Source organism: Triticum urartu, chromosome 2A, assembly GCF_056163025.1.
Source record: "Triticum urartu cultivar PI428250 chromosome 2A, HENAU_Tu73, whole genome shotgun sequence".
NCBI classification, from domain to species: Eukaryota; Viridiplantae; Streptophyta; class Magnoliopsida; order Poales; family Poaceae; genus Triticum; species Triticum urartu.
The window spans coordinates 765,735,745-765,748,894 of record NC_141874.1 but is presented as its reverse complement, the minus strand read 5'-3'; the positions used below and the strand labels follow the sequence as shown (position 1 = coordinate 765,748,894).

The 13,150-nt window shown below is 48.1% G+C and overlaps 1 pseudogene; it reads right to left on the bottom strand.

Annotated features, from left to right (window-relative positions):
• Positions 1-752: 752 nt before the first annotated feature.
• Positions 753-6,652, bottom strand: LOC147988067 (26 kDa endochitinase 1-like; annotated as a pseudogene).
• Positions 6,653-13,150: the final 6,498 nt, after the last annotated feature.

Here is a 13,150-nt window from a genome sequence, read left to right as displayed (position 1 = left end):
CTGACTGGATCGTCCCATCTCATGGTTGTTGATGCGGAAGGGCACCAACGACGAAGGAAGGATGCGTGTCGCCGGCCGGCAGACCACCACCGGTGAAGGACGTGGCGAACGGCTGGTACGAGTGAGAGAGATTCGATTTTAGGAGGAGGGAGGATGGGAGCGTGGCGGCTGGATGCATAGCAGAGGAGTACAGGGGCAAGTGTGTATTGTGATTAGGTGGGTGTTTATATAGGCCGACGGTGGAGGTGGGGCATTGATTACATTCGGGCCTGCCACCCCTGCCTACCATGTCGCATTCTTACTTGGATCCGATCCACATTCACTCAGGCGACAAAAGCATAAATGCGCCAGTCAAGCAACAATTATCGAGAACGCTCACGTGGAAAGTGACCCGTCATGCATGAATTGAATTGGTGCGGTGCGCTGCACGCGCGCAGCGTCAATTGAATACCGTAGAAGGGAAGGAGCCGTCTAATGAGTAAAATCAGATTTAAACCTTAAGGTTGTAGACCTCGTCCGAAACGGACCGTCACGTTTAAATCCCTGAAGTTTGTAGCCTGTCCTTTTTGATCCTGCTCTAAATGAACCTTCACTCTGTTTTAGGAGGGGATTTTGTGACGTGGCACCGAGGGTCCCGGATTATGGACTTTGACCAAAATAATTATTGCCATGTTGGTGTACACATATGTGGGTCCTTTCTTGTCAGTGTGTTGGAGAAAGAAATGAGGGTTTGAGGCAAAAAATAAAAGCAATCAGTAGCTTCCCGGCGCGCACGGCCAATCCGGCTTTGGCTCGCTGTAGCTTCCCGGCGCGCACGGCCACTCCGGCTTTGGCTCGCAGTAGCTTCCCGGCGAGCCGTGCTCCTGTTTGAAACAGTAGCCCCAGGCATACGGTCCGTCGGGCACTGCCGGCCACCCGCCAGTGGTCTCGTCTCTCGTGGGAGGTCTGCCTGAGGAAGGCCGCCACCTCCCGCTTCCGTGTCTCCGTGCTTCCCGTGGGGCCGAATGACGGGAACGCGGCAGAGGCGGTGAGGAAGGTGTCGTACGTGTAGAATGTTGGTTCTCAGGCCAGATCACACAACGACGACGATGAACACACGCACGCACGCGAGAGAGGCACACACGAACACCCGGTGGGAAGAGTAGTTTTGCGACGCGCTTAACCTGCGTCTTTTCCGTTCTTTCCTTTATTCTATTAGGAAACAGACTAACAAACTTGGACCGAATCCTAAGCCACGATCCACTTCCATCGTGCCATCCCACGATTAAGATCACGGCCTGGTCCTTCTACTAGACGCACCCCACGTGAACTCGTAGCACATGTCAGGTTCTTTTATTCTGCTACGTACAAGATGAAAATACAGACTAATGGGCACGTACATGTACAGAACATGTTTACGTCCACCAGACTTCAGTTGGAACAGAAAACCTACATGATAAAACTGAACAAACTTGACAGCAGCAACATTCTCTCCCTCAAGTTTGCTTCATGTTGCTCACTGCCGTGACCCCAGCCTTCTTCCTCATCTCCTGAAACTTCACTCGCCCCAATGACTTAGTCAAGATGTCGGCCAGCTGATCATCAGTTCGCACATGCTCAATATCAATGTCACCAGTCTCCACCTTCTCTCTCACAAAATGATATCTCAAATCAATGTGTTTGCTTCTATCGTGAAAGACCGGATTTTTGCTGAGTGAGATCGCTGACTTATTATCAACCTTCAGCAGCACCTTATCTGTCTCTCTTCCCAACAGGTTCGCGAGCAGCCTCGCCAACCAAATACCTTGACATGTCGCTGCCGTAGCAGCAACATACTCAGCCTCACATGAAGAAAGGGTCACAATCTTTTGCTTCTGTGAGGACCAGCTGACCGGGTTTTCACCAAGATAGAACAACACACCAGAAGTACTTTTCCTAGTATCCAAGTCTCCGGCATGATCACTATCGCTGTACCCAATCAGTTTTCCATTTCCACCCTTCTTGTACATACAGCCCAAGTCCAAAGTACCTCGCACATACCTGAGAATGTGCCTCACCGCTGCCATGTGCTCCGACGTGGGTCTCTCCATGAAACGGCTTACTATGCCAACTGCATAACATATATCTGGCCATGTATGCACAAGGTATCGCAGACTACCAACAATGCTGCGATAATATGTGGAATCAACGAGTGGAGCATCACTTACTTTTCTTATCTTCAGTCGTTGTTCCATCGGTGTAGGAGAGGGGTTGCAATTTTCCATTTGGCACTTCTCCAAAATTTTCCAAGCATAAGCAGATTGAGAGAGAGTTGTACCATTAGGGCCTTGTTTCACTTCAATCCCAAGGTAAAAACTCAACAAACCGAGGTCACTCATCTTGAATTCTTTCTTCATTTGTGACTTGAATGCTTCTATCTCAGTCTTGGTGCCTCCGGTAATGATCAAATCATCAACATAAACACCAACAAGAAGACCTGAATTACCTTCTGACTTCTTTAAACAGCATGCTCGGTTGGACATTCTTCAAAACCCAAAGCTTGGAGAGTAGCATCCAACTTTGCATTCCACGCACGAGGGGCTTGGTGCAGACCATAGAGGGCTTTGTGCAGCTTGTAGACCTTGTTCTCTTCTCCCTTGACAGCAAAACCAGGAGGTTGTGACACATAAACCTCCTCTTTAAGTTCTCCATTCAAAAAGGCGGATTTCACATCCATGTGATGGATTTCCCAATCCATATGAGCTGCCAATGCGATTAGGAGACGCACGGTTTCTATCCGTGCAACAGGAGCAAATACTTCATCAAAGTCTATGCCTTGCCTTTGCACATATCCCTTTGCTAGTAACCTTGCTTTATGCTTTACCACATTTCCTTCGGTGTCTTTCTTCAACTTGAACACCCATTTGAGACCAATTTTTGTCTGACCTCGTGGAAGCTTCACAAGTTGCCAAGTCTGATTGCTCTCAATGGACTCAAGCTCCTCTTTCATAGCTTGCTGCCAACATGCCTTTTTCTCAGCTTCCTGGAATGTCGCCGGCTCCTCCATACCCATCAAACACAGCCCGGAGTACTCAAGCTGCATCTCCTTGGTTTCATCATATATTTCTTCCAAAAACCGCTTCCCTTGGGGTCCCACGGACGAGCTTGAGGTGCTGGTAATGCCCTGCGACCCAATGGAACCAAGTCCAGGAAGTGTTGGCGAAGGAGTCTCAAAAACAGGAGATTTCGCTGTCGTGGCAGGGGTTCTTGCTGGAGTTTCTGCTGCCACGGCGGTGGTTCTGGCTGGAGTTCCTGCTGCCACGGCAATGTTTTTCCCTGATGATTCCGTTGCCATGGCAGGAGTTTCACTGTCCAGTCCAATTGAGAAGGTGCTCCACGCGGCTTCATTCGCCTGCTGCTCAGCCCCCTTGCTCGACCAATCCCACTGCCTTTGCTCATCAAACACGACGTCTCTTGACACAAGTAGCTTCTGAGTTTCTGGATCATACATGCGGTACGCCTTGGATTTTGCTTCATAACCAATGAACACCATGGGAGAGCTCCTATCGGCCAACTTGGGGAGATGCCCACCTACTTTCTTCACATGTCCAACACAACCGAAAGTGCGTAGGTGCTCAACACTTGGCTTCTTCCTGTACCATGCTTCGTATGGAGTCACACCACTAACACTCTTTGTGGTAGCACGGTTTAACAAATACACCGCTGTGGTAGCCGCTTCACCCCAAAATTTGGCCGGTACCTTCATACTTTTCAGCAAGCTCCTGGTCATACCTACCACTGTTTGATTTCGACGCTCCACTACACCGTTTTGCTGCGGGGAATATGGCGCTGTCAAGTGGTGGTTTACACCCAATTCCTCACAGTATTCAACGAACTGATTTGAGGTGAACTCGCCCCCACGATCTGTCCTCAAAACCTTCAGCTTGCAACCTGATTCCAACTCGGATGCGGCCTGAAACTTCTGAACAGCAGCAAAAGCTTTGTCCTTTGACCTCAACAATACAATCCACATGAAACGAGACATGTCATCTACAAGTAAGAGAAAATACTTCTTTCCTCCCGGTGTTGCTGGAGTGATTGGGCCGCACAAGTCACCATGCACCAGCTGCAATTTACCCTCTGCACGAAAACGAGCTTGACGGGGAAAAGGGTTTCGGTGTTGTTTCCCTAGCATACAGCCATCACATACTTGATGAACCCGATCGAGCATTGGTAGGCCCTTTACCATACCTTCTCTTCCCATTTTTTTCAGTGCATGAAAATTTACATGACCATATCGAGCGTGCCATCGCCATGCCTCATCATCTTGACGAGAGAGCAAACAAACCGGTTGTGCCGGCTGTATGTCAAGGATGTATAATCTGTTCTTTGCATGTTTAACTCTTGCAAACAATTTTCTCTGCTGATCCAGTACCACCATGACTCCATCTTCAGCTGAGTACTTGCAGCCTATCTCATCTAGCTGACCCAAACTAATGATGTTGCTCTTCAGCTGAGGAATGTAATAAACCTCGGTTAGAACACGATGCTCTCCGATCTGAGTTTCCATTAGTACTGAACCTCTCCCACAAATTTCAACTTTGGAACCATCACCAAAACGTACAGTACCTTTCACAGATTCATCCAACTCTGCAAACTTGCTGATGCACCCGGTCATATGGTTGCTAGCTCCGGTATCCAAGTACCAACTCAGATTTTGTCCACCGGTCAGCTTCGGGATCACCCTCTCTTCATTCAATAGTACATGATCGACACCCTTATCAGAGGCAATGACCAAATCACACACTTCGGCCATCAGCAGCCCAGGCTCATCCTCTTCATCATTAGCAGCAAGGTGAGCTCGCTCTCTCTTGGGCTCAGGACAATCTGAAGAAAAATGCCCCATCTTCTCACAGTTCCAACACTTCACCTTGGTTATGTCGAACTTACGGTGTTTCTTTTGCTTGCCACTGTTGTTGTTGCCCTTCTTGCCGCCACCACTACCGCTACCGCCGGCGGCACTATTTCTAGGACATTGACCCTGGTTCGGCTTCCCCTTACTGCCGCTTCCGCCGGCGCCGGGACTACCTTTCTTCTTCTGGAAAAAGGACTCAAGGGCCTTGGTCATAAGCAACAGCTGATCATCCTTGCCGCCGCGACCATCATAGCGGTCAAACTCGTTTTCCTCAAACGTACGCAGACGACCTATAGCCTCAGCTACCGTCATCTTGCTCATGTCCGCCCACTGCTCAATAGTGCCGATGATCTGCGAGAAACGCCTCGGCATCGCTGCAAATAACCTCTGAACAACTGTCCTCTCTGTTACCTTCTCTCCCAGAGACCTGATCTCGCCCACCAGGGTGGTAAGGCGTCGAGAGAACGATGACACGTCCTCCCCATCGGCCATCGTCAACCGATCAAGTCGCCGCAGCAGCGACTGGATCCGCGCTTGCACCACGCGGTCTTCTCCGACCCGCATCGTGCGGATTGCAGCCCACGCCTCACGCGCGGTCTCGTACTCGGCAAGGATCATCATGACGTCGTCAGGGACAGATTGCGAGATCGCCGCCATCGCACCTTGATCCTTCTCCTCGTCGAACTCGGCGTCACCCTCGACCGCCGACCACACGCCCATCGGGCGCATGATGATCTTCATCTTCGTCGCCCACAACTGATCGTTGGATTCCGTCAGCTGCGGGTACTGGACGGGAACGTTTGTGGCCCTCTGCACCGGACGCACCACGATGGAACCGCCCTCCTCTGAGCTGCCATCGCCGCCGGCGCGCTTCTTGGGCGGCTGATACTTTGCGCCGCCCGAGAGATCCTTGGCCGCGTCCTTCTCCGCCATCTGCTTCACGCCGCCGCCACTGCTGCGCCTCCAATCACCGCCGCCGTATCGCCACCAAACCTCACGACCAAGCTCTGATACCAATTGTTGGTTCTCAGGCCAGATCACACAACGACGACGACGAACACACGCACGCACGCGAGAGAGGCACACACGAACACCCGGTGGGAAGAGTAGTTTTGCGACGCGCTTAACCTGCGTCTTTTCCGTTCTTTCCTTTATTCCATTAGGAAACAGACTAACAAACTTGGACCGAATCCTAAGCCACGATCCACTTCCATCGTGCCATCCCACGATTGAGATCACGGCCTGGTCCTTCTACTAGACGCACCCCATGTGAACTCGTAGCACATGTCAGGTTCTTTTATTCTGCTACGTACAAGATGAAAATACAGACTAATGGGCACGTACATGTACAGAACATGTTTATGTCCACCAGATTTCAGTTGGAACAGAAAACCTACATGATAAAACTGAACAAACTTGACAGCAGCAACATAGAACCCGTGGGCTTCTTGGCAGTCGTTGCGCTGGAGGAGGAGCCGGTCGAAGAGGTCCCTGAACAGGATTGACAACACGCTCTAATCGCCGGGAGGAGTGGGGATACCGCCGCAGCCGCTGCACTAGCTCTGGCAGCCGGCGCCGCAGTAGGCGTCGCTGATGCTGCAGTATCCGAATTTGCTGCAGCAGAGACAGTTTCAGCACGTCGCCCCACCAGCCTGGGAGCCGCACTGCTGGGCGTTCACGGCTGTGGCGAGTGCCGCCGCCACAACCATGGCCAGGATGGCCACCACCCTCGGGGCTCTCAGTACCGTGGGCATGTATGGCTTCATGATCGGTCTTGGGTGGTGCCTGATAGATTATGGCTCCAAGTGCTGCCATTAATTTATAGGCCTTTTGTGGAGAAAAGGTCATGGTGTGCCTTTAGAGTAAAGTCCGATTTAAACTTAAGGTTGTAGACATCGTCCGAAACGGACCCTCACGTTTAAATCCCTGAAGTTTGTACCATGTCCTTTTTGATCCCGCTCTAAATGAATCTAAATGAACCTTCACTCTGTTTTAGGAGGGGATTTGGTGACGTGGCACCGAGAGTCCGGGATTGTGGACTTTGACCAAATTAATTATTGCCATGTTGGTGTACACATATGTGGGTCCTTTCTTATCAGTGTGTTGCAGAAAGAAATACCGGAGGGTTTCAGGCAAAAAATAAAAGCCGCCGAACGAGGGTTCGAGCAGCAACCCGAGCTGACCGCCGGACCATCCCGCTCTATCTGCCGGAAGATATATTTGTATTCCACATTATGCAATAGCATGCCCATGGCGATGCTGGTACTTATCCAGCCGCTCTTGATCGCCATGAAACTGCTCCCACGCGAAACGAAGCTGGCTCCAGTTGCTTTCGTATCCAGCCGGAATCAATCAGCACTGTAGGTTTGAAGCTAGCTTGTACCGTTGTACGTATGCCTTTTTCTTTCCTTTGTATGGTCCACTAGGCCACTTTGCTGTTCGTCCTTCGAGGTTAGCTGCAGGATTATCCGGCAAAAACCAGTAATGTACTCACGGGCTACTTTCATCTGAAGGGCAGACTGTTGTTTGCAGGCCGTGCTCTCTCTCTCTCTCTCTCTCTCTCTCTCTCTCTCTCTCTCTCTCTCTGTTTTTTGATGTATTTCTTTGGTACGTGTTTCATGCATGCAGCTGACGTGCTACTCTATTTGACTTCTTCTGTTTGAAGTATGATAGAAATCAAATTCCTATGTACTGTGAGCCTTCCAATTTGGACAAATTATCTATGCAACTTTTGATGTACTTGAGGTGCAGGAATCTACAAGCAAGTTTGATAATGGAGAGAGAAGTATTAGTTAATAACATGCAGAGCTCAATCTAATGAATCAGAAACTTAGCGTTGAAGCAAGAAAAGGCCAAATCGTTGGAGCGGGAGGGAGATCAACTGCACTTTCAGGTGGCATTATTATTATTCGAGTCAAAGTGTGGACATGATACAATTTTAGTGTTCAAGGTCTTTGCAGATTGAGCTTTTGCGGTATCATGAATTTTCACTATTTTGATGACGTGGTGAACGCATGAGGCACAATCGTATTTATTTTTGTATTAGGATTTCTTTTGAAGGAATGAAAACAGAGATGCAAAGAATGTTTCTGCATATATTTTTTGGAAGATGATTTAGGCTACCCATCCTCATCTGATGAGCATGGAATCTATGATTGAACTAAGCGGACATAATTACAGATAGTTTGGTGCTCCCTTTCTCTGTATTTTTGTGGCTCTCTATATTATTTCTGTATTGAGCTGATATACACAACTCTGTTAAGCTACTTTAGGACATGACAAGATACATCTTTCAGATTTCATGCCAGAATTTATTCTTTTACGTCGGTAATTCAATTTATTTTCTTAACTGGGCTGCTTACATAATGGTGAAAGGGTGCATTAATTTATGTTTCACATTTTATTTTATCCATGCAAAACTCCATTTATTATTACGATTTGATTTGGGGAGGTTTTTCTCTATCATCAATTCGCAAACTTAAGTGAAAAAATTATATTGATTCCAGTTTGAGTTGATCCAATCTCTATATTGAGAAGCTATCACGAGGTTGACCTTGAATGGTTGTCTTGAAATAGTCCTTAGTAATTACCTTTGTATTCGGTCCCATTAAACAAACCAAGTAAGCATATCAATTTGCATGCCCCTGCAAACGAGAAAGAGATGATGTCAAACTAGAAACCAATCAACGGTCAAAAATTTAACACATGAGTCTTCCTTTTATCACGTATCCAATTTAAACATAAAGTATTAACAAAGTTCTGTATAATTTCATCATCGACACAAATCGGGCAAGCGGTCGAACATGGATGCTATGAATTATTGAAGAATCAAATTTTTATCATGCAATATCAATATGTATTCCCTTTATCTACAATGCATTGATTCTTTTTATGCAATAATGATTTTATCCATGAAATATTTCAGCATATGTACGAATATGATGTTTATACATACATTGCAACATAAAAATTAAAGTTGAATAAGCAACAATTGAATAATTAATCAAATAGTTAACAATTACAGTATAATATAACCATATGCAAAATTTATCACATAGTATATCAACAGGCGCGGCATGTTGTATACAATGCCAATAAGTAGACCTTATTAGTAATGTATCTGTGTGTACACTTTCGTTCATCAGTATGTATCATGCATAGCTGCAATAGATGACCCTTTTTCTATCTTTTTTTTACTGGACTTTATCACATAATGTATCGATAGGCGCAGCGTGTTGTATACAATGCCAATAAGTAGACCGCACCGCAGTAGGCGTCGCCGCTGCCGCAGTACCCAAATTTGCTGCAGCGGAGACAGTTTGCGCACGTCGCGCCACCAGCCTGCGAGCCGCACTGCTGGGCGTTCACGCCAGGATGGCCACCACCCTCGGGGCTCTCCAGTACCGTGGGCATGTATGGCTTCATGATCGGTCTTGGGTGGTGCCTGATAGATTATTGCTCCAAGTGCCGCCATTTATAGGCCTTCTGTGGAGAAAAAGTCATGGTGTGCCTTTAGAGTAAAGTCTAATTTAAACTTTAAGGTTGTACTCCCTCCGTCCGCGAATAAGTGTACATCTAGCTTTTGTCTTAAGTCAAAGTTTTAAAATTTTGACCAACTTCATAGGAAAAAGTGAAAGCATTCATGGTACCAAATTAGTATCACTAGGTTTGTCTTGAAATGTACTTCGATAATATATCAATTTGATGTCATATAGGCAGGCCGGAGGGAGTAGACATTGTCTGAAACGGACCCTCATGTTTAAATCCCTGAAGTTTGTACCATGTCTTTTTTGATCCCGCTCTAAATGAACCTTCACTCTGTTCTAGGAGGGGATTGGTGACGTGGCACGAGAGTCCGGGATTGTGGACTTTGACCAAATTAATTATTGCCATGTTGGTGTACACATATGTGGGTCCTTTCTTGTCAGTGTGTTGGAGAAAGAAATATCGGAGGGTTTCAGGCAAAAAATAAAAGCCGCCGAACGAGGGTTCGAGCAGCAACCCGAGCTGACAGCGGACCATCCTGCTCTATCTGCCGGAAGAGAGTAAAATTCATTGATAGTCATTGGACTTATCGTATACGCTCACTTTGGTCACTGTACTCAGAAATACGATCAATACGGTCACTATATACGTGTTGAGATGGTATTTCATCTATTTGACCGGTCAAACAATCTCGTTAGCTCATTTCTTCTCTCTGCCTATGTGGGTCCTACCTGTCAGTGGGTGGGAGAAATAAGCAGAGCGAAAATAAAATTACACGTGAATGGAGATTCGAACACCAGAGCTCTCGCGTACTCCCTCCGTCCTTTAAAGAGTGTACTTCCAACTTTATTGGAAAGTCAAACTTTTTTATGTTTGACCGTATTTATACAATAATACACCAACATTTATGCCATCAAACTGGTAGCAATAGATTCATAATAAAATATATTTTCATCATATACCTATTTGATTTCACAAACATGGATATATTTTTGCACAAACTCGGTCAAACTTTAAGATAGTTTGACCTTCCAACAAAGTTGGAAGTACACTCTTTTAAGGACGGAGGGAGTATGTGCGAGCTGCCTAACCAGCTGCACTACTATCTCGTTGTCCTTTAGCCAGTGCTAACTTTTATCTGTTGCGTGGAAACTGTCACGTGCGTTAAAAGCTTCCAGTAGATGAAATATATACGTGTTGAGTTAAAAGCTTACAGTATATAGGTGTTGAGGTCTTTTTTATATACGTGTTGAGTTAAATGCTCCCAGTAGTTCACTACTCACATGACAACTTCCAGCTTCTGTTGAAGTAGTTGAGTAATGAACTAAGGGGGTGTTTGTTTCAGAAGTCCTATGACTTTTTCTAGTCCCAGGAACTAATAAAAAAGACTCTTCAATAGAGTCTTTTTCTAGTCCCTGTAGAAAAAGTCCCTCCCGTTTGGTTTTTAGGGACTTTTTCTAGTCTTTGGGACTAAAAAGTCCCTGAACCAAACACCCCCTAAGTACTGCGGTTAAGCGCGTGATGCATGCGTGGATCAGTCGTGTAGCGATGCAGCTACCTAGCTGCTTTTTTTAGAAAAGGAGGTTGACCACTGGCTTTTGTATCTGGACGATGCATATGGCCACTTTATTAATTATTCTCACAAGACCTTACAAAAGTCATACAACAATAAGACTAAAGCCGCCGTCTAAGCAACAAACTGTCACTACACCTATCCAGTTGATGAAGGGGCGCAGATAGCCTGGGCCTAATACCAAACAGACATCGCAGCCAAGCCTAACATCTAAGACCTGAGACCTCAACCTAGCCACTTGCCGGGTCTGGGGCACACACTGGTCCGGCATGCTCTCAGAGGCTGCCGCTGCCAACTGTCACCGCTTCATCTTCAGAACTGTACTGATGCATCAACCTTGCTCGGCCCAGCTATCGTCAACGCCACCACGGCGCCCAACGGCACCTCCTCCCTGCGCTCAAACAGCTGAACACGTCGCGGTCGCCACTGATACACCTCAGCGCCATGCTGCAAGTATCACCAGCCGACACAGCTTGAAGCCCTTGGAGGATCTGTCGTGCGTAGCACCTGCCGGCCAGGCATGACCAAGCGTAGCAACTGTCGGTCAGGCATGACTTGACATCTCCACCGAAGCTCCGTGCAAGACGATGCCGCTCCACCTCCTGCCTCTGACTTCCAGCGCTACTCCACAAAACGATTCTCCCAAGAGAGAAACGACACCGCAGTGCCGCCATCGTCCGGTCTGGAACACTAGATCCTAGGGTTTCCCTCGGAGCAATACGAGTGGGTCGACGGTAGTCACATGACGATGCCTTCATCAAGGTAACGACGTGGAACGCCGCCATCGCCCGCCGTCGGCTCGGTTTTCACCGGCAACTACGTCTCACCGACTCGCAGCTGGTGCCAGATGACGGATCCCGAGATTCGAACACCCAGCCTCAGGCCGACCACCTCTGACAGAAGAGATGACCACCACCGGCGGCTGCACCGGTCAGAATAGATCTGATCAGAGGTGCCGCCGACGAAACCACCAGGCCCTCCACGCCGCCGTCGCCGATCTGAAGGCAGCATGCACGCCACCGCAGCCAAGCCGGCCGCCGCCGACCGCAGCAGCCGCCGCCGCCGTCCGAAGGGCCATCCGCAGCGCCCGCAGCCCTGGCCTCCGCGGTGCCAAGCCGTCACCTAGCTGCTACTTGACGAGATTCCATTTTTTCATTCCATTTCAACAAACAGACAAGGCATTGGGAAGCAGCAATGAGCATGGCATGTGACGAACGAGATGGATCGATGGGGGGTGGACCCTATGCCCCAGGCTACCAGGGCTGTGGCCTGGGGCGTAGCAGCTTGATGCTTCGTTGCCTGTAGCAAAAGTAACACTATTTACTACTATTTGGCACTGTAGCAACGAGCTTGGCCTGGGGCGTGCCTGTGATGTAGCTACGCCACTGGGTGGACGGACGGGGCGTGCCTGTGATGTAGCTACGCCACTGGGTGGACGGACCCGCTCCGTCTGAGATTCAGAGATACTGCTAGTACTTAATAAGAAGAGCTAGCTGTTAATCAGTTCATAAGTACTCCACTTGTTTAGACTCCTGCGTGAGGCGCGAGCCGGTCCATCCATACTGTAAATCGTCGTATAGCTGCCATCGTTGGATCGGCATCTAACTAAGCTCCGCCGGTCCGGCCGGTCGTTGATTGATCGATGCGAGCATACATGTACATTGAAAGGGAACTTAAAGCTAGGTAACCACAATGTGACACTGGTGCAGCTAGTTAGGCTATTGGCACTCGAGCATGTGGTCTCGCGTTCCAATCCACGCTTGTGCATCATTTTATTTTTCGCTCTACTTCTTTCTCCACCTACTGACAGGTAGGACCCGCGGAGAAAATGAGCTGATGAGGCAACACGCGGATAGTTTGACCAGTCAAATAGATGAAATACAAACCTATACGATCTTAACACGTATAATCATCTTAACACGTATATAGTGATTGTATTGACCGTATTTCTGAGTACAGTGACCAAAGTGAGCTTATACGATAAGTCCAATGACCACGAGTGCATTTTACTCGCCGAAAGATATATTTGTATTCCACATTATGCAATAGCATGTCCATGGCGATGCTGGTACTTATCCAGCCGCTCTAGACCGCCATGAAACTGCTCCCACGCGAAACGAAGCTGGCTCCAGTTGCTTTCTTATCCAGCCGGAATCAATCAGCACTGTAGGTTTGGAGCGCCGAACAGAACGAGGTACTCTATGCCACACAGCGGGTGC